Source organism: Herpailurus yagouaroundi, unplaced genomic scaffold (assembly GCF_014898765.1).
Source record: "Herpailurus yagouaroundi ecotype Mexico unplaced genomic scaffold, PumYag 139, whole genome shotgun sequence".
Classification (NCBI taxonomy): Eukaryota; Metazoa; Chordata; class Mammalia; order Carnivora; family Felidae; genus Herpailurus; species Herpailurus yagouaroundi.
In genome coordinates this window covers 41038310-41061405 of record NW_024412394.1, presented here as the reverse complement: position 1 = coordinate 41061405, position 23096 = coordinate 41038310, and the positions used below count along the sequence as shown (strand labels likewise).

Sequence of the window (23096 nt, the reverse complement as noted above, 5' to 3'; positions counted from 1 at the left end):
TATAGAAATGTTTATTGATAAAATTATGAAATAATTACCCTTTTTGTTCCCCATTAACAATACTTACTTGTTTTTATTTATTTTTTTTTTTTAATTTACATCCAAACTAGCATATAGTGCAACAATGATTTCAGGAGTAGATTCCTTAGTGCCCCTTACCCATTTAGCCCATCCCCTCTCCCACAACCCCTCCAGCAACCCGCTTGTTCCCCATATTTATGAGTCTGTTCTGTTTTGTCCCCCCTCCCTGTTTTTATATTATTTTTGTTTCCCTTCCCTTACGTTCATCTGTTTTGTCTCTTAAAGTCCTCATATGAGTGAAGTCATACAATTTTTTTCTTTCTCTGACTAATTTCACTTAGTATAATACCCTCCAGTTCCATCCACATAGTTGCAAATGGCAAGATTTCATTCTTTTTGGTTGCCAAGGAACACTCCAGTGTGTGTGTGTGTGTGTGTGTGTGTGTGTGTGTGTGTGTGTGTGTATGATATATATATATATATATATATATACCACATCTTCTTTATCCATTCATTCATCGATGGGCATTTGGGCTCTTTCCATACTTTGGCTATTGTTGATAGTGCTGCTATAAACATGCGGGTGCATGTGTCCCTTCGAAATATATATCCCTTGGATAAATGCCTAGTAGTGCAATTGCTGGGTGGTAGGGCAGTTCTATTTTTAGTTTTTTGAGGAACCTCCATACTGTTTTCCAGAGTGGCTGCACCAGCTTGCATTGCCACCAACAATGCAAAAGAGATGCTCTTTCCCCGCATCCTCGCCAACATCTGTTGTTGCCTGAGTTGCTAATGTTAACCATTCTGACAAGTGTCAGATGATATCTCATTGTGGTTTTGATTTGTATTTCCCTGATGATGAGTGATGTTGAGCATTTTTTCATGTGTCAGTTGACTATCTGGACGTCTTCTTTGGAGAAGTGTTTATTCAGGTCTTTTGCCCATTTCTTCACTGGATTATTTGTTTTTTGGGTGTTGACTTTGATAAGTTCTTTATAGAATTTGAACACTAACCCTTTATCTGATATGTCTTTTGCAAATATCTTCTCCCATTATGTAGGTTGCCTTTTAGTTTTGCTGATTGTTTCCTTCACTGTGCAGAAGCTTTTTATTTTGATGAGGTCCCAGTAGTTCATTTTTGCTTCTGTTTCCCTTGCCTCCAGAGACGTGTTGAGTAAGAAGTTGCTGCGGGCAAGATCAAAGAGGTTTTTGCCTGCTTTCTCCTCGAGGATTTTGGTGGCTTCCTATCTTACATTGAGGTCTTTCATCCATTTTGCGTTTATTTTTGTGTATGGTGTAAGAAAGTGGTCCAGGTTCATTCTTCTGCATGCTGCTGTCCAGTTTTCCTAGCACCACTTGCTAAAGAGACTGTCTTTATTCCATTGGATATTCTTTCCTGCTTTGTCAAAGATTAGTTGCCCATACATTTGTGGGTCCATTTCTGGGTTTTCTATTCTGTTCCATTGATCTGAGTGTCTCTTCTTGTGCCAGTACCATACTGTCTTCATGATTATAGCTTTGTAGTATAGTTTGAAGTCTGGGATTGTGATGCCTCCTGCTTTGGTTTTCTTTTTCAAGATTGCTTTGGCTATTCAGGATCTTTTCTGGTTCCATACAAATTTTAGAATTATTTGTTCTAGCTCTGTGAAGAATTCTGGTGTTACTTTGATAGGGAATGCACTGGATATGTAGATTGGTTTGGGTAGTATCAACATTTTAACAATATTTGTACTTCATATCTAGGAGCATGGAATCTTTTTCCATTTTTGTGTGTGTGTGCATCTTCTTCAATTTCTTTCATAAGCTTTCTATAGTTTTCAGTGTATAGATTTTTCACCTGTTTGGTTAGATTTATTCCTAGGTATTTTATGGTTTTTGGTGCAACTGTAAATGGGATCAATTCCTTGATTTCTCTTTCTGTCACTTCATTGTTGGTATATAGGAATGCAACTGATTTCTGTGCGTTGATTTTATATCCTGCAATTTTGCTGAATTCATGAATCAATTCTAGAAGTTTTTTTGGTGGAATCTTTTGGGTTTTCCATATAGAGTATCATGTCATCTGCGAAGAGTGAAAGTTTGACCTCCTCCTGGTCGATTTGGATACCTTTTATTTCTTAGTGTGGTCTGATTGCAGAGGCTAAGACTTCCAATACTATGTTGAATAACAGTGGCGAGAGTGGACATCCCTGTCTTGCCCCTGACCTTAGGGGCAAAGCTCTCAGTTTTTCCCCATTGAGGATGATATTAGTGTTGGGTTGTTCATATATGGCTTTTATGATCTTGGGGTATGCTCCTTCTACCCCTACTTTCCTGAGGGTTTTTATCAAGAAAGGATGCTGTATTCTGTCAAATGCTTTCTCTGCATCTATTGAGAGGATCATATGGTTCTTGTCCTTCTTTTATTGATATGATAAATCACGTTAATTGTTTTGTGGATATTGAACCAGCCCTGCATCCCAGGTATAAATCCCACTTGGTCATGGTGAATATTGTTTTTAATGTATTGTTGGATCTGTTGGCTAATATCTTCTTGAGGATTTTTGCATCCATGTTCATCAGGGAAATTGGTCTATAGTTCTCCTTTTTAGTGGGGTCTCTGTCTGGTTTTGGAATCAAGGTAATGCTGGCTTCATAGAAAGAGTTTGAAAGTTTTCCTTCCATTTCTATTTTTTGGAACAGTTTCAAGAGAATAGGTGTTAACTCTTCCTTAAATGTTGGTAGATTTTGGGATGAGCACTGGGTGTTGTATGGAAAACAATTTGACAACAAATTTCATATATTAAAAAAAAAAATGTTGGTAGAATTCCCCTGGAAAGCCATCTGGCTCTGGACTCTTGTTTTTTGACAGATTTTTTATTACTAATTCGATTTCCTTACTGGTTATGAGTCTGTTCAAATTTTCTACTTCTTCCTGTTTCAGTTTTGGTAGTGTATATGTTTCCAGGAATTTGTCCATTTCTTCCAGATTACCCATTTTATTGGCATATAATTGCTCATAATATTCTCTTATTATTGTTTTTATTTCTGTCGTGTTGGTTGTGATCTCTCCTCTTTCATTCTTGATTTTATTTATTTGGGTCCTTTCCTTTTTCTTTTTGATCAAACTGGCTGGTGGTTTATCAATTTTGTTAATTCTTTCAAAGAACCAGCTTCTGGTCTCATTGATCTGTTCTACTGTTTGTTTGTTTTTGTTTTTGTTTTTTTGTTTTTTGTTTCGATAGCATTAATTTCTGCTCTAATCTTCAATATCTCCTGTCTTCTGCTGGTTTGGGGTTTTATTTGCTGTTTTTTCCCAGCTCCTTAAGGATTAAGGTTAGGTTATATATCTGAGATTTTTCTTCCTTCTTTAGGAAGGCCTGGATTGCTATATACTTTCCTCTTATGACCGCCTTTGCTGCACCCCAGAGGTTTTGGGTTGTGGTGTTATCATTTTCATTGACTTCCATATACTTTTTAATTTCCTCTTTAACTGCTTGGTTGGCCCATTAATTCTTTAGTAGGATGTTCTTCAGTCTCCAAGTATTTGTTACCTTTCCAAATTTCTTCTTGTGGTTGATTTCAAGTCAGATGTTACATTTTTTTTAAATAACGGCAAAGATGTCAAATTAAATTAGCTTCACCATTTTAAAAGCAAAAAGCTTCACTGAGCAAAGACAAATTTTTATGGCAAATTGGTTAATAAAGTGTTGTCTCATGAGACCTGGACCTTAAACTGGAAAAGTGACTCTTAATGTTTAACTTATTCAGCAATGGGAATTCTTCCTGCAGTCACTGAAAATGTTTTCTGGTCTAACCACAACTCATCACACTGTACCCACTGAAATTTGTTCTTCATTCCTGTATTTAATTTAAAACAAATACAAACAAATAAACAAAAAATATGGGCTCTGCTAAAAGAATCCAGCTTAGTTCTGTCATTAGGTGTCATTATCTTACTTTAACTTCAGTGATCATATTTTCTTGCTATTTAGCCAGACTGTAGTGGTTCTCAATGTTGACTTTCAAAAAAAATGCTTATAAATTTATATAAATAAAGTACTTAAAACAGTGCCTGAAAGAATGCAATATACACTAAGAGATATATAAGTGCTTATCATTATTATTATTATTATTATTATTATTATTATTATTATTAAAAAGCCCTGGACTCCACTGAAAACCAAATAACTTAATTGATGGAGTGTGGATGCTACCATCAGAGTACCTGAGCCCACACAACTGGTATTTTTCAAAGCTCTCCCTGTGATTCCATTGAGCAACCAATGTTGAGAACCATTGAGGTTAACCAAGTGCCAATAAGACAAATTCCATGGCTTAAATCTCAGAAAAGTGGACCAGTTCCATTCTATGCCCCATTGATAAGAACAGAATTTACCAGGGGTGCATGGGTGTCTCAGTCAGTTAAGCATCTGACTCTTGCTTTCAGCTCATGCCATGATCTCATGGTTCATGGGTTTAAGCCCCCACATCGAGCTCCATGCTGACAGTGCAGGGCCTGCATGAGATTTTCTCTTTCCTTCTCTCTCTGCTCCTCCCACGCTTGTGCTCTCTTGCTTGCTCTCTCTCTCTCTCAAATAAATAAATAAAAACTTTAAAAAAAAGAAAAGAATCTACCATGTGCATGTCAAAGACGACACACACAAAAAAAGTAAGATGATCTCTACCCTCAAGCCACTAGCAATCAGTTAGGTGAAACAGATCATAGCTCAATTAATATAGAGAGATCAATTCTTTAAGGAAAGAATAGTTATATTAACTAAGAGCATGAGCCAGAAAAAGAAAAGATAAAGCCAATTCTACTTGGATAAAGTCAGAAAGGCTCCCAGAAAAATGAAAATTTGAGCTGGCCCTTAAAGGATGAATGGGATTGTGTGTTAAGTGGAAAGAAGGGAAAGACATACCAGACAGAAAGATATGTCTAAAATTTACAGAAAGGGGAACAGCATACAGTGTTCAAGGACCTATGAAGAAGTAAAGGAACTGAAGCAGAAGTACTGAAGGTAAAGCTGGACAGATCAGAAGGGCCTATAAAACCAGGCCAAACAATTATGACTATTCCCTATAGGTAAAAGGGATTTAAGGAAGATGTGTTTTTAAAAAACAGTAACATAGGGGCACCTAGGTGGCTCAGTTGGTTAAGGGTCTGACTTTGGCTCAGGTCATGATCTCACGGTTCATGGGTTTGAGACCCACATCAGGCTCTGCACTGCTTAGGATTCTCACCCTTTCCCTATCTCTCTGCCCCTCCCCAACTTGTGCTTCATCTCTTTCTTTCTCAAAATAATAAATAAACCTAAAAAAAAGTAACATAATTATATCTACAACTTATATGTCCTCTGTCTTCATGTATCAAGGGCAGCAATAAACCTACATATTAGGCTTAGGCTCTCACATGGTCAGGCTGACATGTTCAGTTGAAACCAGCTTTTCTACTGTGCTTTCACATAGTTCTCTTATGGAATAAAGAGAAGATACTTTAGAAATTAAGTTTTTAATCATAAGTCAAACTAAGCTAAGAAAGTTTTTCTATAAGTTTCTTTTTCCCTTGTATTTTCCATGGGAACAAATAAAGGAAACTTTGTTGTTGTTTTTGAATGGAAGCTTATACATTAGATGCATTCAAGATTTTATATAAAATTGTACTGCAAAAAAAAAAAAAATGAGAAGAGAAAGTGTGATTCTCACAGATAAAAGAAAATGACTCCCAGAGGAAGTACCTCTAGGAAGGGATAATTGAAATTGTATGTTTCTTAACAGAAGCTTTTAACAGAAGTTTTCTTTCAAAATAAGTCTACACATAAGAATTGGTTTATTTAAGGTAGGAGGTGAAAGTATCACTTAAATAATAACATTATCAAATACTGATTGTTGGCCTAGTATATGATTAGTACTGAGCTCATTGTCCTTACTAGAAGGATGTCAGTACTATTTGTGAAGTCTAGTTTACAGGTGAGGATACTGAGGATTAATACTATTAAGTAAGTATTAATTTTACCATACTTGGAAGCTAACAAACTATCCTTCAATTGTCTCATTGAGGCTTGTGGAAGACATGAAACCCCTGAGTCAGAGACAAAGGACTTATTCACAGCACTAGCAGTAGCCAGAGTATTAACATTTTCTTTTGTCAATTTCCTGAATCTTAATTCCCATACAACACACAAAGAGGGTCAGGTAACAACACTTGCACATGCATAGACTGAGTTAGAGGAATGTTATAATGTGTTATAGGAATTTTTACAGTCTGTATTATAAGAATTTTTGTAATGGACACGAAGCATGCCTACCCTTTGCTCTGGAAGAAAACACTATCTTTATCTTCAAAGGTTAGTCACTATACAAACATGCTTGAAACAAAGTCTAAAACAAAGGCAGTCAGTGCCTCTGCTTGAAATATGTGAAGACACACAAGACAACCATGGAGAACTATCTCCCAGCAATAAGTTGACCATGTTCACATAATCAGTAAGTGATAGAACCAGGATCTGAACCTAAGCCCATCTCATTGGAGCAGCAGAGCTCTTAAAGTATCAGGAAGTAAAACATGAAGGACACCTTGACTTTTGTGGAACTTGAGAATCTAGATCTAGTCATTATAGAAGAGGACGAACCAAAGAGACTTCCAAGGAGCTACAACTGTCAACGTTGGTTAAAAATATCTCCTTTCTATGGGGCGCCTGGGTGGCTCAGTCAGTTCAGCATCCAACTTCGGCTCAGGTCATGATCTCATGGTTCATGAGCCCATGTGGGGCTCTGTGCTCCAGCTTGGGGCCTGGAGCCTGCTTCAGATTCTGTCTCCCTCTCTCCCTGCCCCTCCCTGCTCATACTCTGTCTCTCTCTTACAAATAAAAATAAACAAAAAATTTTTAAAAATATCTTCTTTCTAGGGGCACCTGGGTGGCTCAGCCCATTAGGGCTCCCAACACTTGATTTCAGCTCAGGTCATGATCTGATGGTCTGTGAGTGTGAGCTCCCCAGCTGGCTCTGCACTGATAGTGCATAGCCTGCTTGGGATTCTCTCTCTCTCCCTCTTTCTCTGCACCACCCCTGCCTTCTCTCTCTCTCTCTCTCTCTCTCTCTCTCTCTCTCTCTCAAAATAAATTTTTAAAAAACTTAAAAAAAAAAAGAATATCTCCTTTGTAGAGGTAGGAAAAGGACAAAAAAATATCTCCTCTAGAACATCACAGATCTCTTTATGCAGTGAGGAAAGTTTGAAAGACATAGTGACGTAACAGTGCCAGAAACAAACAAACAAACACCCTAGGATATTCTTGGATGTTGTCTCCAGATGCTGAGTTTTAACAGTACTCTGACTTTAACAGTAGTGAAAGATATTTAAATACTATGTAAATAGTGTACCATTTTCCCACCATAAGCTATTTTGGGGCATTAGGCTCTCAGTTCAGGAGATATTAAAGTATGGAAAACATGATCATAATTTATGTCTTCCTTCAGTGTTAGGACTCAGAGAATTTCTTATTTTATATTCAGAGGTGAACAAAACTATTGTTTCAAATATAACAAAAGCCCACATCTGTTCTTGTGCAAGCTCCTGGCTACATCAGGGATTGTAGATAGGCATGCAAAGCCACACCCTATCCTAGTTCAAACACATCTGGCATTCCTGTCAGTCTTGTCCTTGTCCTAAGCAGCTGATCAGGAGCTCACTGTGGAGAAGACCATGTTGCTGCAATTGGGGATCTAAGTCAAAGAAAATTCCTACTTCCCTACCAATGACTATGTGTAGGGAGATACAGACTGTTAGCTAATGATAAATGGGTCTCCACCTGTCCCATATCCATACCTAATGTTTTGGTCATTGCAAATGTCCCCTGCTAAAGATAAATACTGTTTGCTGACCTCTTAGAATAGCAGTGCTGACTTGGAAAAGAGAAAAGGTTTCATCTGATCTTGACATGTAAACACTCAGGGTAAGCCTCAGCAGGAATCCTAGCTTTAAGAGTTTTAGACAAGGCTACACCATGGCCAAAGACTCATTTCTGCACACTGCAAAGGCCAATTTCCTGTTTCATGCTCTGTATGCAGCCATCCTCAACAAATGAGACCTGCTGAAGATCCCTTTCTGTTTCTGAGAAACAAAGTGTTAACATGGGTCAGTGAAATCATTTTTTGCTTTAGAGCATGCCCAAGAAGAGGAGGAGATTAATTCTCTCTTCCAGGATTTGAAATCTGTCCTGAATCCATGGCCCATGCAGATGCTGGTATGCTTCTTGGTATTTGGGGATTTCTTGCTGATGAATATAATACAGCCAAAGACTTGCTTGGCTGCAAAGAGAAACCAGAGAAAAATAAAGATTTGCTTTCGTTGGTAACATATTGTAGGGTCAGGATGTTGTTCTAGTGACTCACTTGAAAAAAAAATGTGGTAGGAAAACTAAATTCAACCTCATGACACAGTGTTATGGCTTTTGTTTAACAATAATTCCAGCCAATTCACTGGCCAGGATTCTTTTTATATAGGTTGGGTCTACATGATTGCAAAATATCCAGTACATTTAATTCTAAAATTTGACTCAGTAATCCATTTTGCTTATAAAATGTTAAACCTGATCTGAACCAATTTGAACAAATAATATATGGGAGCACATACAGTGAGTAATTATTTGGTTAACTGGCCTGAAATTTTGGGGTACTTTGGTGTTCTATAGACAGATTCATAGAACCCATTGTTCCTAGAACCCACTACCCAATATCATCTCTGCTTTCTGGCTCCGAGGTTAGAAAATATATTTCTCAACTAGAGTAGCCCCACTGTCATTAAGGTGGCAGAGGAGATGGGTGGAAGGATGTAACGGACCATCTCAGGTCCCAGCTTTCCACATTTGAGGCATTCTGCTAAGCACTTAGTATTTTTTACACCCCTTTATTTAAGTCTTTGTTATAGTCTGAGTTTTTAAATTTATATTAATGATTCTTCCATAACCATAATTCATGACATATGCATCCCACCCAAGCCATGTTTCCCACCTGTTACCTTCCTGTGGAACAGCATTTACTTCCAGCTTCACTTCTCAAATATTACCTATACTTTGAGGTCCAGTTCAAATCTATCTCTTCTATAAAAACAAGTATGAATTCTCTCTTGTACTGGGCAACGATGCACCTGGCTACAAATTAAACTATGTTTATAGCTTTATATAGCAAGTTCTGCCTTATGTTATAATTCTTTGTGTCCATGTCTGCGTCACCACTAAATTGTTAACTTCTCGAGCACTGCACTTATGTTTATCCACAGAGGCCCATTCTTTTCTTTTTTTTTAATTTTTTTTTAATATTTATTTTTGAGAGAGACACACACAGAGCTTGAGTGGGAGAGGGGCAGAGAGAGGAGACACAGAATCCGAAGCAGGCTCCAGGCTCTGAGCTGTCAGCACAGAGCCCGATGTGGGGCTCGAACTCACGGACCATGAGATCATGACCTGCACCGAAGTCGGATGCCCAACCATCTGAGCCACCCAGGCATCCCCACAGAGGCCCATTCTTGTTGCATTTCATATCTCTATACCAGCCTCAGTTATTCACCTAGGGTAGGTAAGTGAAAAATATTTTTTGAATTTAATGATGCACACATCCTCCAAATAAATATACCAGATGACAAAGTGGTGGGAGGTGGGAGGGAAGGAGGAATAGCAGGGAGGAGAAGGAGGAAGAGGAGAGTGAAGAGGGTGTCAAATTGGAAATCCAATCTGATTTAACATCCAATACATAATTATTCATATCAGCAACTATCATGAGGATAAACCCAAAAGCAACTGCTCTGCGTTTTAAAATGCCTCATTTTCCCTTTAGTATCTTTATTTACACACAAACAACATTTACTTTCTTCCTGATTGAAACATGAACATTTCTACTTGGCTTTCTTTTGCACAAACAGCTTCAGAACAAACCAATTCTGCTAATCAAGTAAATTTTCTCACTTCCCCTGACCAACAACCTCATCCTTTGTGTTAAAACAATAATTTGATGCCTAAATACTGCCTTCCCTCAAGGCAATGAGGGGAGAAGACAAGAGCCAGTGAATGCTATAATATATAACAGCATCATCAGTGAAATACAATTCACGTCAGTATGGAAATGACTCTGAGTGGGTGGTTACTGCCACAAAGGAAAAGTACATACTCAGAAATGAACTAACTGTAACATAGGAGTGAAATGTTTTCATAATCATAAAGAGATACTCCTATCCTAAATGCATTTTTAAATAAGATTCAGTATTCTTGGGGAATTCAGGAAGCATATATTTTTTCAGAGTTAGTGACTGACCCATTGGGAATTCTACTTTAAATGTGGGGAATGTTCAGGATTCCTGCTTCATCATCTATATTGATAGTTGACACTCTTTCAAATCTATTACCCAGGAGGTTTGATGGTTCTGTTTTTTTTTAATAGAGATTTAAACAGCCCCACCATTTTTATTCGGTTTGATTATTAAAAACAGAATCTAGGGATTTTACACTATGCATCACATATCGTGAACCTTTGCTCTTGCCAATACTGTACTTGAGATTTCTAACACTTAGCAATTTTCTAACATTGTGGTTGAGATCATCTTAGAAAGACCTACATTTATATTTTCCCCTTGTGATGCAAAATCAGCACTTGACTGGCTGAGAAAAAGTGAGGCACTCCATTCATGTTAGACTGCTGAGTGAAAATGCAAACAAGTAGGCAGCAAATCTTTGCATGTTATGGAAACACAGAAGCTAAAAAAAAAAAAAAAAAGGCTTGCTGATTGTTGACTTGCTTGCTGGAAATATTAAATTTGTCCAGTTTTCAGGTTTTTTAAATCTCATCTTTCTACACTTGTTTTTATGAAGAGTTTCATATAAAGCATGCATAATTACCAGAAGAAAATCTATAGTGTTCTTACAACACGTCACACAAGAATTTCCATCTAACTTTCCACATGCTTTCTGCAAAGTCAAATCTTTTTTTCTTTTTGTATCTCTCTGTCTCTCTGTCTCTCTCTGTCTCTCTCTCTCTCTCTCTCTCTCTCTCTCTCCTACTTCCCTCCCTCTCCATCTCCCTCCCTCTGTCTCTATTTTGGCCAATAATAACATGATCAAATAATCTCCAGCATGTATCAGTGAAAACACCTGGGATGTGATTAAAAAAAAAAAAAAAGATAATGTGGCAAGGAGAACTAAAAATAAAGCAAAATCTCTAGACCTTCTGATTCTCCCCAAAGTTGCCCACAGGTCAAAACATTGGTTTCAGTGCAGAGGAAATTAGCTGTAATTGATACAGAGGAGCTTGAAGATTTAATCATGTGCTTGAGTGTGTAGTATGTTTTTCATAAAGGACAGCTGCATTCTCACTCACAGGCACCCTTGCCCTTGCCTGCCACAGGGCACCACATTCTTCAAGTACTTCCTTGTCCAGGACAGATTCTCAAACTTGAGCATGCTCTGGAGTGAGCCCCCCAGAGGACTTGTTAAAAGGCAGACTCCGGGGCCCACCCACTGCTTTCGGATTCACTGAGTCTGGGGTCCATCCTGAGGATTTGGATTTCTAAGAAATCTCCATGGGCAGCTGAGGCTGCTGGTTGCTGCCCACATTAGAGCAGCTCACCGGACAGCTCTGGTGAGGCATTGAGTAAAGGAGCTGGCAGAGAGAGAGCCATGGAATGGAGCTGAGACTGCAAGGCCTGAGAAAGAAGGGGCTTCCCAGCAGTCGTTTTGCAAGGGAGAATTACAGTCTCAGAAATACGCCATGTGGTCACACTGAACCAAGGGATATGAGGATGAAGGAGACAACAGAAAAAGGAAAGAACTGCGATAAAAACTTATAAGGGAGTACAGATCTTTTACCTCTTTAGTGAGGCTTATTCCTAGCTATCTTATTGTTTTTGGTGCAGTTGTAAATGGGACTGATTCCTTGATTTCTTTTTCTGCTGCTTCAGCACTGGTGTGTAGAAATGCAACAGATATCCGCATGTTTATTTTATATCCTGTGACTTTGCTGTTCATGTACTAGTTCTAGCAATTTTTTTTGGTGGAGTCCTTTGGGTTTTCTACAGAGTATCATGTTGTCTGCAAATAGTGAAAGTGTGACTTCTTCCTTGCTGATTTATATGCCTATTCTTTCTTTTTGTTGGCTGATTGCTGAGGTTAAGACTTCCAGTATTATATTAAATATCAACGGTGAGAGTGGATATCCTTGTCTTGTTTCTAACCATAGGGGGAAGGGTGTCAGTTTTTCCCCTTTGAGGATAATATTAGGTGTGGGTCTTTCACATACAGCTTTTATGATGTTGAGGTGTGTTCCATCTATCCTTACTTTGTTGAGGGTTTTTATCAAGAATGGATGCTGTGTTTTGTCAAATGCTATTTCTGCATCTATTGACAGGATCATATGGTTCTTATCCTTTCTTTTATTAATGTGGTGTATCATGTTGATTGATTTGCGAACATTGAACCAGCCCTACAGCCCAGGAATAAAGCTCATTTGATCATAGTGAATGATCCTTTTAATGTACTGTTGAATTCAATTTGCTAGAATCTTGTTGAGAATTTTTGCATCCAGATTCATCATGGATATTTGCCTGTAATTCCCCTTTTTAGTGGGGTCTTCGTTTGGTTTTGCAATCAAGGGAATACTGACTTCATATACTTAACTAACGAAGTAAAAGATCTCCACTCTGAAAATTATAGAAGGTTTATGAAAGATACTAAAGATTACACAAAGAAATGGGAAAAAAAACATCCCACACTAATGGATTCGAAGAATATTCTTAAAATGTCTATACTACCCAAAGAAATCTCCACATTTAATGCCAATCTTATCAAAATACCACCAACATTCTTCACAAATCTAGAACAAACAATCTTAAAATTTGTAGGGAACCACAAAAGACCCCAAAGCAATCCTGAAAAAGAAAAATAGGACAAAACTGGAGGCATCACAATTCTGGATTTCAAGCTATACTACAAAGCTGTAGTCATCAAGACAGTATGGTATAGGCACAAAAACAGACACATAGATCAATGTAACAGAACAGAAACCCCAGAAATGGACCCACAACTATATGGTCAACTAATCTTCAACAAAACAGGAAAGAACATCCAAGGGAAACAAAAGCAAAAATAAATTGTTGGGACCTCATCAAGATAAGAAGCTTCTGCCCAGCAAAGGAAACAATCAACAAAACTAAAAGGCAGCCTATGGAATGGAGAAGATATTTGTAAATGACATATCTGATAAAAGGTTAGTATCCAAAATCTATAAAGAACTTACCAAACTCAGCACCCAAAAACAAACAACCTAATTAAGAAACGAGCAGAAGACATGAATAGACACTTTTTCAAAGACATCCAGATGGCTAACAGGCACATAAAAAGATGCTCAACATCACTCATTATTATGGAAAGACAAATCAAAACCACAATGAGATACTACCTCACACTTGTCAGAATGGTTAAAATTAACAACACAGAACAAACAGATGTTGCTGAGAATGCAGAGAAAGGGGAACCGTCTTACACTGTTGGTGGGAATGCAAACTGGTGTAGCCACTCTGGAAGACAGTATGGAGGTTCCCCCAAAAAGTAAAAATAGCACTACCCTATGATCCAGCAATTACACTATTAGGTATTTACCCAAAGAATACAAAAATACAGATTTGAAGGGTGTACATGCACCCCAATGTTTGTAGCAGCATTATCAACAATAGCCAAACTATGGACAGAGCCCAAATGTCCATCGCTTTATGAATGGATAAATAAGATGTACTATAAGTATATACAATGGAATATTAGCCATAAAAAATAAAATCTGGGGCGCCTGGGTGGCTCAGTCGGTTGGGCCTCCAACTTCGGCTCAGGTCATAATCTCGTGGTTTACGGGTTCAAGCCCTGCATCAGGCCCTGTGCTGACAGCTCAGAGCCTGGAGCCTGCTTTCGATTCTGTGTCTCCCTCTCTCTCCGCCCCTCCCCCCTCACGCTCTGTCTCTCTCTCCTTCAAAAATAAATAAACATCAAAAAAATTTGTTTTTAATAAAATCTTGCCATTTGCAAAAACATAGATGGAGCTAGAATGTATTATGCTAAGCAAAATAAGTCAGAAAAAGATAAATATCATGTTATTTAACTCATATGTGGAATTTAAGAAACAAAACAGATGAACATATAGGAAGGGAGGGAAAAGAGAAGGAACACAAACCACAAGAGACTCAAGAATAGAGAACAAACTGAGGGTTGATGGAGGGAGGTGGGGAGATGGTGGGCTAGATTGGTGATGAGTATTGAGGGCACTTGTAATGAGCACTGGGTGTTATATGCCAGTGATGAATCACTGAATTCTGCTTCTGAGACCAATATTGTACTGTATATTACCTAAAATATAAATTTAAAAAAATTTTTAACTTACAAGAGAAAAAGAGAGCTCACACACCAAGCCTTTCATAAATGACAGCAGCAAAGACTGATTCCAAGGAAAATTATCCTGCACCATAAATATGATCATCCTCCAGCCCTCTAAGGGGAAGTGATGGAAGCTCCCTCATATACTCAAGCAAAACAGGTATGAATCTCGGTCCACTGACTGCAGTGTACAAAAATTACCATGTTCCTGAATATCCAGTACTCAACTTTATTGCCAAATCCAAGAGCTATGCCAGCTGGGAAAAATGTGACCTCAGTTATGTGTGAGGTGTCCTCCTGACCCAAAGGTTGTGATACTGAAAGTTCAAGGACCATACCTAGGCCCAGGCGTGGCACAGAGTTTAGTACCGGTCATCAAATATTGGTCCTCAATCCACATAGATCATAGTTGGGATGTCATGGATTTTGTTCCACATCCAGGATCTGCTGCTTCTTTGTAACACATTACCATGAGGATCTCTGTAACCTTTCTACAAACCAGTCTGACCAAAAGTCCTACAGGGCAATTCTCCTCTGCATGCTTGCAACGTCCTCCCAGAAGGCAAAATTATCCACTGCTCTGGGATCCACTGCCCACTTCTCTCCACCCTTGGGTTGGAGAGTGATCTCTTTCCAGTGTGTGGTTGACAACAAAGCCCAGAAGTCTCCATGTCTCCACCTACATGTCTCTGGGGTCCAAGAACCCTTTTCTCTTTTTTACTTTCTTTACAATTTTCTAAATTTTCAGGATTTGTAAGTCCAATTGTCTGAGATTCCAGCACTTTCAGGGGCCACAAGAATAAAGTAAACTTAAAAAGTAGGTCAGGTATACACGATAAATAGTGACGGAGAGTGTTGTGCACTGGAGTGCACATTAATATTAAATTAATTAAATTTAATTTATTAATACATTAATATTAAAGGCATTAATATTAAAGACATTAATATTAAATTTTTTTAACTGTAGAGGCCAATGACACATATATTTGGGCCAATGGATAGCAGGCTTCTTGTTTGAACTTCTTGAACTTGGTTCAAGTTTATGGAAAACAAAGATGTGATGTCTATTTCTTCTTTCCTCTTGGCTATCCCTGAGGCACTGTGCATCCCACAGGCACTATTTTCTTGAAGACAACATTTGTGGCTGTCTTGTTCATTGTTGTACCCCCAGCTCATACAACAGTGCTTGGCACATGGTAAATGACCTCAGTAATATCTTTTGAATGACTTAATGAATGAATAAATAAATTAATGCATAACAGAAATAAGTATTGTATTATTTTAAAAGTTACCTAGCTCATATTATCTTTAGCCTGTACAAATCACACTAATGATCAAATGCCACATCGTACAAAAGAGCAGACAGCACAGGGATCAAATACAAGGGACCCTCTTGAAGTTATATATTTCCATGAGAGGCAAGACCTCTTCTTTGCAACCATCCACCTTACCACTGCCTGCTCTTGGTACTAAAATCATAAATTCCTGAAGAAATGTTGAATGTATTGGACTGAAGCTAAGTTAGGCAAATATGTTTATGTCTAAATATGGCCAGCATGGTGGCTAAAGTGAAATAGAAACTTGAATAATATGATGCATTATAGATTTCAGAGATTTTCTTTAAAAGTCAAGAAATAACTTGAGGAATCCAAGCTTAGAAGTTAAAAACTTGATCTGAACTTGTGTGTGCTGTGCTTCTCACATTGACTAAAAAGTGCTCTAACTTGACTTTCCCTTGGGAAACATTATCACGACATTGCTACCATCTATTTGCCTTTCTGCTTCAGCCAGCCACCAGAGTTCATGGTTTTCTGCCTGCAGCTTCCTCTTTTATCTGAGGCCATTCTATGAGACCCTGATCCACTGGAAAGAAACGTAATCGTCTGATCTGCATGGTTGCTTCCACCCATGGATTGCTTCCCTTGGTGAAGCATTTAGCACTAAGCCAGGAGCATACAAGCTCTGATAAAACACTCCAGAGGAAGAGAGGATTTGCTATTGCAGCTGTTCATTATTTGTTAACCTCTGCAATGTTTGTCCTGTTAGTATTGTCCAGTTTGAGGAATATTTGGTAAGAGAAAAAACATGTTTTAGAGTCCATATGTCCTTATGCATAGATATCTGGGAATTATTATTGTTCATTTTTTTTAACGTTCACTTATTTTGAGAGAGAGAGAGAGAGAGAGAGAGAGAGAGAGAGAGAACGCGCATGCGCACAAGCAGGGAAGGAAAAGAGAGGGGGAGAGAATCCCAAATAGGTTCCATGCTGTCAGCACAGAGCTCAACATGGGGCTCGATCCCACAAAATGTGAGATCATGACCTGAGCCAAAATCAAGAGTCTGACGCTTAACTGACTGAGCCACCCAGGTGTTCCTGTTTATTCTTACTTTGTAGCAAAGATTATCTCTACATATGTGGACCCCAGGATCTTTATTTCAGTTAGGCGCACCTTACAGGCTACCTTCTCCATGTACCGCTGATCCAGGACATTTATCACTTGAACTGTCCCTGCTGAGAACAATGCATAAGAGCTACAACCTGTATCACCATGTGGTAGAAAGACCATGAGATTTGGGGTTAGGGGGTCTGGGTTGAGTTAGGGTTCTACCACCTAACCACATAGATTTGTTTAATCACTAACCTCTAAAACATGCGTCTTGAGGAAGATTTAAGAAAAGAGTCTGTAGGAGGGTTTTGAAGTGCAAATGAAATAAAAGTATGAGGAAGCACTTTGTAGGAAGTAAAGCACAATAAAAGTGTTAGTCATCCCTGTTGATGGTATTAATGTGATTAGTAGAAACAGAGTGGGAAGAAAGAGAAAGATGTGCTTGGGAGATTAATCCTGGTAGCGGCAGGAAAGACAAAGGCAGAGCTACGGGACTCTGAGAAAAGTGGTGGTTGTGGGGCAGGGGGGACATGAGATCAGGGAACCAAGCCTGACTAACCACTGTATGATTAATCTGCTCGTCATTGTCCTCAAGAGAATAAACCTGGCCTGCAAAAGAGAGGGGGTGGAAAGATGAGACACCCGCTGTGAGACCTTAGCACTTTGTCATCTTTCCCACAAAGCAGGTTCCATGAAATCATTGAAGATGGAGGAAGAAATAAGTTTGAACACAATGTAAGGGGTATAAGCAAGTCTGAGAAGAAATCATAAGTGTGACCATGCTGGCCCTTTCTGCAGCTTACAGTTAATAATGGAACACTTTTTAATCACTTCTGCAGTCAGCTCAGACTCAGAAAGACCCACGCAGTGACAAAAGACTGCCCGTAACCTACACAAATGTCTGTCCTCCCACACTGTCCCCAACCCATCCTTCTCAGAACCCTGATTTTTCTACTCAGTATATTGCAACTCAAAACAGAAGACTACATTCCCAGCTACCCTGACACCTGGGGTGGGGTAGCGAAGATGGGACTAACTTCTGTCCATGACATATATTGAAAGTGTTTGTGAGACTTCAGAAAGGTCCCTTAAATGGAGCTGATTCAGCCTAGCAGGTTCCTTTCATGCCCTTCTTTCTCTGGCCAGCCACACAGCCATGATGCTGGACTACCAATCTTCTGCCATGAGTATGCTGTTTCTTACACCAGCCACAGTCAAGTTCCCACTAATCCATCTACATTTGTTCAAACAGCACCTCCAGAAGACAAGAGGGCAATGATGAGAACCATCATGCCAAGCCAAGCAAACTACAGAGCAGAGGCTATCCTAATGGCAATGTGAACCTACAAAATAGAGCTCTTGCAAATAATCAGACTGTATAGATAAGAGAAGATGCAAACTACAGGACACAGATTACTCTAGGTGAAAAATTCCTGCAATCTAGAGATTAGAATGAGCACCAGGACCAAAAAACATTCTTGTAGACCTAAAAGCAATACTATAGGGGCAAAAAATTGGATCTTGAGTCTGAAAACATGGAAGAAGAGCTCACCTCTGACAATCATGTACTGTAGGCAGAAAAAAATATCTGAGAAAATAAACCAAATTCATCTTGCCTTTTTTCTTTCTTAGATGTTGTAATTTTTACTTTATTGCTGTTGTTTTGGTGGTGTTATTGTTTTTCTGGATGGAATTCTCTAGAAAATACAAAGAAGGAGGGCTCTCTGACACAGAAAGCTATAAGAAGTACAAAAGCTAAGTTGCAAAAACTTCAGGATGCAAGAAAAAACAAAGAAGCAAGTGGAACTTCAAAAAATTTACAAATAATCCATAGGAAAATTTAAAGCACATTGGTAGCAGTAAGTAGTAGACTATATATTGGAAATTTGAAGTAGTAGGGGTGCCCCAGTGGCTCAGTTGGTTAAGCATCTGACTTCAGCTCAGGTCAAGATCTCATGGTCCCTGAGTTCAAGCCACATGTCAGGTCTGTGCTGACAGCTCAGAGCCTGGAGCCTGCTTCAGATTCTGTGTTTCCCTTTCTTTCTGCTTCTCTCCTGCTCATGCTCGCTCTCTCTCTCTCTCTCTCTCTCTCTCTCTCTCTCTCAAAAATAAACAAACATTAAGAAAAAAAAAAGAACTCAAATTTTGATACCAGATAAAACTGGCCTTAAATCCTAGAATAACTGTTTCAGTGATTTTGGACAAGTTAGCCATTTCCAAATTGGGCTTAAAAAAAAAATTCCAGTATGTAGAAAATTAGGGGGAAAAGAGAGAAATGATAAGGAGGAAAGAAGACTGTGAAGCCAACATTCAAATAATTGCTACTCAAGTGTAAAGCAAATGAACAAAAATAATAACCAAAAATGTTGCAAAATAAAACTTCCCTGAACTGAAAAAAAGACCATCAGAATGAGACCAACAATGACACATCATCCTTCTCCCTCTTTTTTCACTTTAGAAATAAGAATCTAGGTAGAAAATATACATGTCACATACGAAAGCACAAAAATGCTTTGCCCTCTAAAATACCAAAAGTTAAAAGATGATGGTGAAAACCTGTAAATTTTTCTGGGATATAAATATACAATCCAACAAAATATCTCTCCAGCTAAAATGTGAGGAAAGGCATTCTAATATATACAAATTCAAATCAATAAATAAAGAAGAAAATTAATGTATTAGAAAAAGGGAGACTAAGCTTGATAAAGAAATCCAAGCTCTTGCTATTTGGAAAGGTAAGAAAAAATAATTCTGGAACATGTAATAATTCAAAAGAGGAAATACAAATATATATGAAAGAAATGAGAAGTGCTTTATAAACACAGATTGAAAAATTATAAAAATTTGAGATGTCAAGCAAGAAAAATCTGGATAAAATGTATAATTTTCTAGAAAGTTGCCAAAATTAATTCAAGAGGCAAAAATAGGCTGAAAACCATGATAAATAATGAAATAGTTATGAAAATGTACCCCTGAAATGGCAACTAGGACCAGATAGATACATGAGTAAATTCAACAAAATCTTCAAGAAATAAAGAATTCTCATGCTGTTTAAATTTTTCAGAATGCATAAAAATATTTCATCTTCCCATGTCCTGATATAAAACCAGTATAACTCTCACATCAAAACTGATGGAAGCAGCTCAAAAAAGAAACTGTGGTCTAATGTGTCACAAACATAGTTATAACAAATTTAAATAAATGATATAAAAATCTGTTTGAACATAATATGTTTAACTTTTAAAACAGTCAGGGAAACATAAGTCCATGATAGGAAATTTTTTAAAATACACATCTATCAGCCCACCTTCTTTAAAAGGAGAAAAAGAGGGGCGCCTGGGTGGCGCAGTCGGTTGAGCGTCCGACTTCAGCCAGGTCACGATCTCGCGGTCTGTGAGTTCGAGCCGCGCGTCGGGCTCTGGGCTGATGGCTCGGAGCCTGGAGCCTGTTTCCGATTCTGTGTCTCCCTCTCTCTCTGCCCCTGGCCCGTTCATGCTCTGTCTCTCTCTGTCCCAAAAATAAATAAAAAAACGTTGAAAAAAAAATTTTAAATAAAAGGAGAAAAAGAATGAAAAAAAAATGGCAAAATAGTTTGGACCTCCCAGTTAGGGTAGTAGACAATGAGAGAATCTGCCCACTCCAACACTTGATGAGAGGAACAAAAATACATGACATAAACTTTGAAAAGAGGTGGCCAAACAAATAAATAAAAGAGGCTCATTTGCTCCAAGAAGTCTTTTAACCTTATCTGCATCTCTCAGAAGAAATGGTAGGGAAAGTAGATGATTCAAGTAAGTCCTCAAAATGTTACTAATATTTCTAAAAATAGAGAGGAAGCTGGGAGAGCAGGCTGCTGGTGAGAAAGTCAAGGGAGCACTCTGGCAAACATCTCCACCAGAAGAGCCCACAGAGGAAGAGAAAACTTCCAGGGACCACCATTCTCCCCCTCCCAGCTGGAGAGGAAATAATAGAGGCAATACACTGCAGAAATGAAGACAAAAGGTCAGATAAATAAGAAAACTATAAAAACTGTTCACAAGAGCCAAAACTTGAGAGATGAAGCAGAAGGTAAAACCCCTTTTGTCCCCCAGTTGACATGATAACGGGGCTACACCCACAGTAAGTGTTATCCTGAAGGGGGGACGAAGGGTGAATGCTCACAACTGGGAGAAATGTGGAAGTGAAACAAGGAAAATGAAGATTTTAAACAACCCATCTACTAGAAGCATAAGCTTCAAGGTCTCGCACACAAGCCAGAAGACTGGTCTGAAGGGCTCAGGAAGAGAACACACTCCAGGTAGATGGAGTAGACTGTGAAACGGGAAATTTGCCCAAATCAGAGAAGAAAAAGCAGAGTCAGAGTTTCCATCATCCCTCCTCTCTTGACCTGAGGCTAGGGAAAAATTAAGTGCTAGCAACACCCAGATCTCAGAGTGCAGCTCTGAGAGAGAAAGATGAGAAGGAGAGGTCTCATGGAGAGGGGATCCTGGAAAATTCACAGACACACTTCCAGAGCAACCAAAGCACGTTAAGCACGAGCGAGACGAAGAGAAATGGCATTGCAATTATATAGAAGCGCAACAGAAATACAGGGAAGAAAAGTGACATGACCTACAAGAGAGACAGAAAAATCTTACTTGGAAAGAAAACACATTCTAAGAGCTTAAGAGACTGTCTTACATTGACTCATTGTGTGCAAGGACTTAGTGGCAATATGAAGGGGGAAAAAATGAAAGCCCCTAAAACAACAGAAGTAGGTAATAAAGGCAGTCTGCAGAGATCAACTGGGACTGCGATGACACCATTAGAATCATTACTCCTCTAGTTGATAGATTAGAAAGAGCAAGGAGGAGCTAAAGTCATATTAATAGGATAAAGGAAAGGCTTGAGATAGTCCCGATATCAGAAAACAAGTTCGAAAGAAGCTGACAGAAGGCAAAGCTAGTATAACAGAAGGATATTTAATGCCTCTGTCATTGTGATCCAACACATAAAACAGAAGAGATATTCAGAAATATTAAAAAGAAAAGTCCCTGAAATGAGAGAGAAGCTCAGATTAAAGAACAGAGCTTCTCTACTGAGGAAAAGATATAGAAAGATCAACATCACCAGGTATTAAGTATTAAGGCGTTAAGTTTCAAGGACAAAGAAATAAGTTTTCAGGCATCCAGAAAGAAAAAGCAAGTCAGTTAAAAGGATGGAAGTCAGGTTGGTTGCAGACTTCTCCACAGCAACATACTAAACCAGAAAACAGTACAGCAATATCTACAATATCTTGAGCGAAAAAAAATTATACTATATCAAAATAGATTATAACCAGACACACGTGTTTTGGAAGAAGGGCAACAAGCAGACAGGCCAAAAATGAAAGAACTTAGGAAATACAATGCATAAGACCTTCCTGAGGGAAAAAACAAATGCAAATAAAGTAAGCCCACCAACAAGTGAATGGGGAAATCATAGTAAAAGGACTAGTTCCATACTCAGTGCCATAAAATAATAGAGAAATGTCAAAAAAAAAAATTCTAAGTCTGGTGTCCCACAGGATGAAGCAGAACATATATAAAGGGTCAAAACAGATTGGATTCACTGAATTAAAGAGCACACACATCACCAAAACAAGAGAGCTACAGTCAACTTTGCCTTAACAGAGTAAGAAACAGTTAAAAGGAAGTCATATTACGAGATCTTTGCTATTTTCAAGAAAATCCAGAAATCCAAACTTCTGTCTTAATTCTCCCAATTAAGGAAAATAAAGTCCGTCTGTTAGTGTTGGTTAGGACATCGAGGGCAGGGAAAGAGCGAAGAAAGGGGCAAACCGCTCCAGATTGGTAGGCAGCAGTTTTTAAAAAGCAGGGGAACTTACAAGACTTGTCTTCAGCAACTGCAAGAGAAGCCGCGTACATCTCCGCACCTGCTGTCAGAATCTTAAGTTTATACAGAGGCCTTAACTGGCTATAGTCACGTATTCAGACCAAATAGCCTCAACAGCAACACACTCTCTCAAGCGAACGTCCTTGAAACAGTGTGATAATGGTGGGCAGAATGTACATTCCAAAGACAAGGGAGGAGCCTCTGGTTGCCCGAGTCCAGCTTAAGGGTGGACCCAAGGTCATGTCCTCTCGATGGCCTCCGCCAAAGTTAGCTGGCCTGGCTGGTTGGTAACCAGTTTGTCACCTCTAAAAACAAGGTAAAATAAGACCTAAGAACGATGCCCACTCAGTCTAATCTTGGAGGCAGACAATCAACTGAAAACTTTCCATAGGAAAGAATTCATGGAATAGGAGTACTATGGACCCTCCTT

At 38.6% G+C, this 23096-nt stretch overlaps 1 long non-coding RNA gene across 1 annotated transcript in view; it reads right to left on the bottom strand.

Annotated features, from left to right (window-relative positions):
• Nucleotides 1-22812, bottom strand: part of LOC121029716 (uncharacterized) — a 489603-nt gene extending 466791 nt beyond the window's left edge. Inside the window, exon 1 of the long non-coding RNA XR_005789854.1 lies at nucleotides 22659-22812. This is a non-coding gene — a long non-coding RNA (uncharacterized LOC121029716). The remainder of the gene's footprint in view (nucleotides 1-22658) is intronic.
• Between the last annotated feature and the right edge of the window lie 284 nt (nucleotides 22813-23096).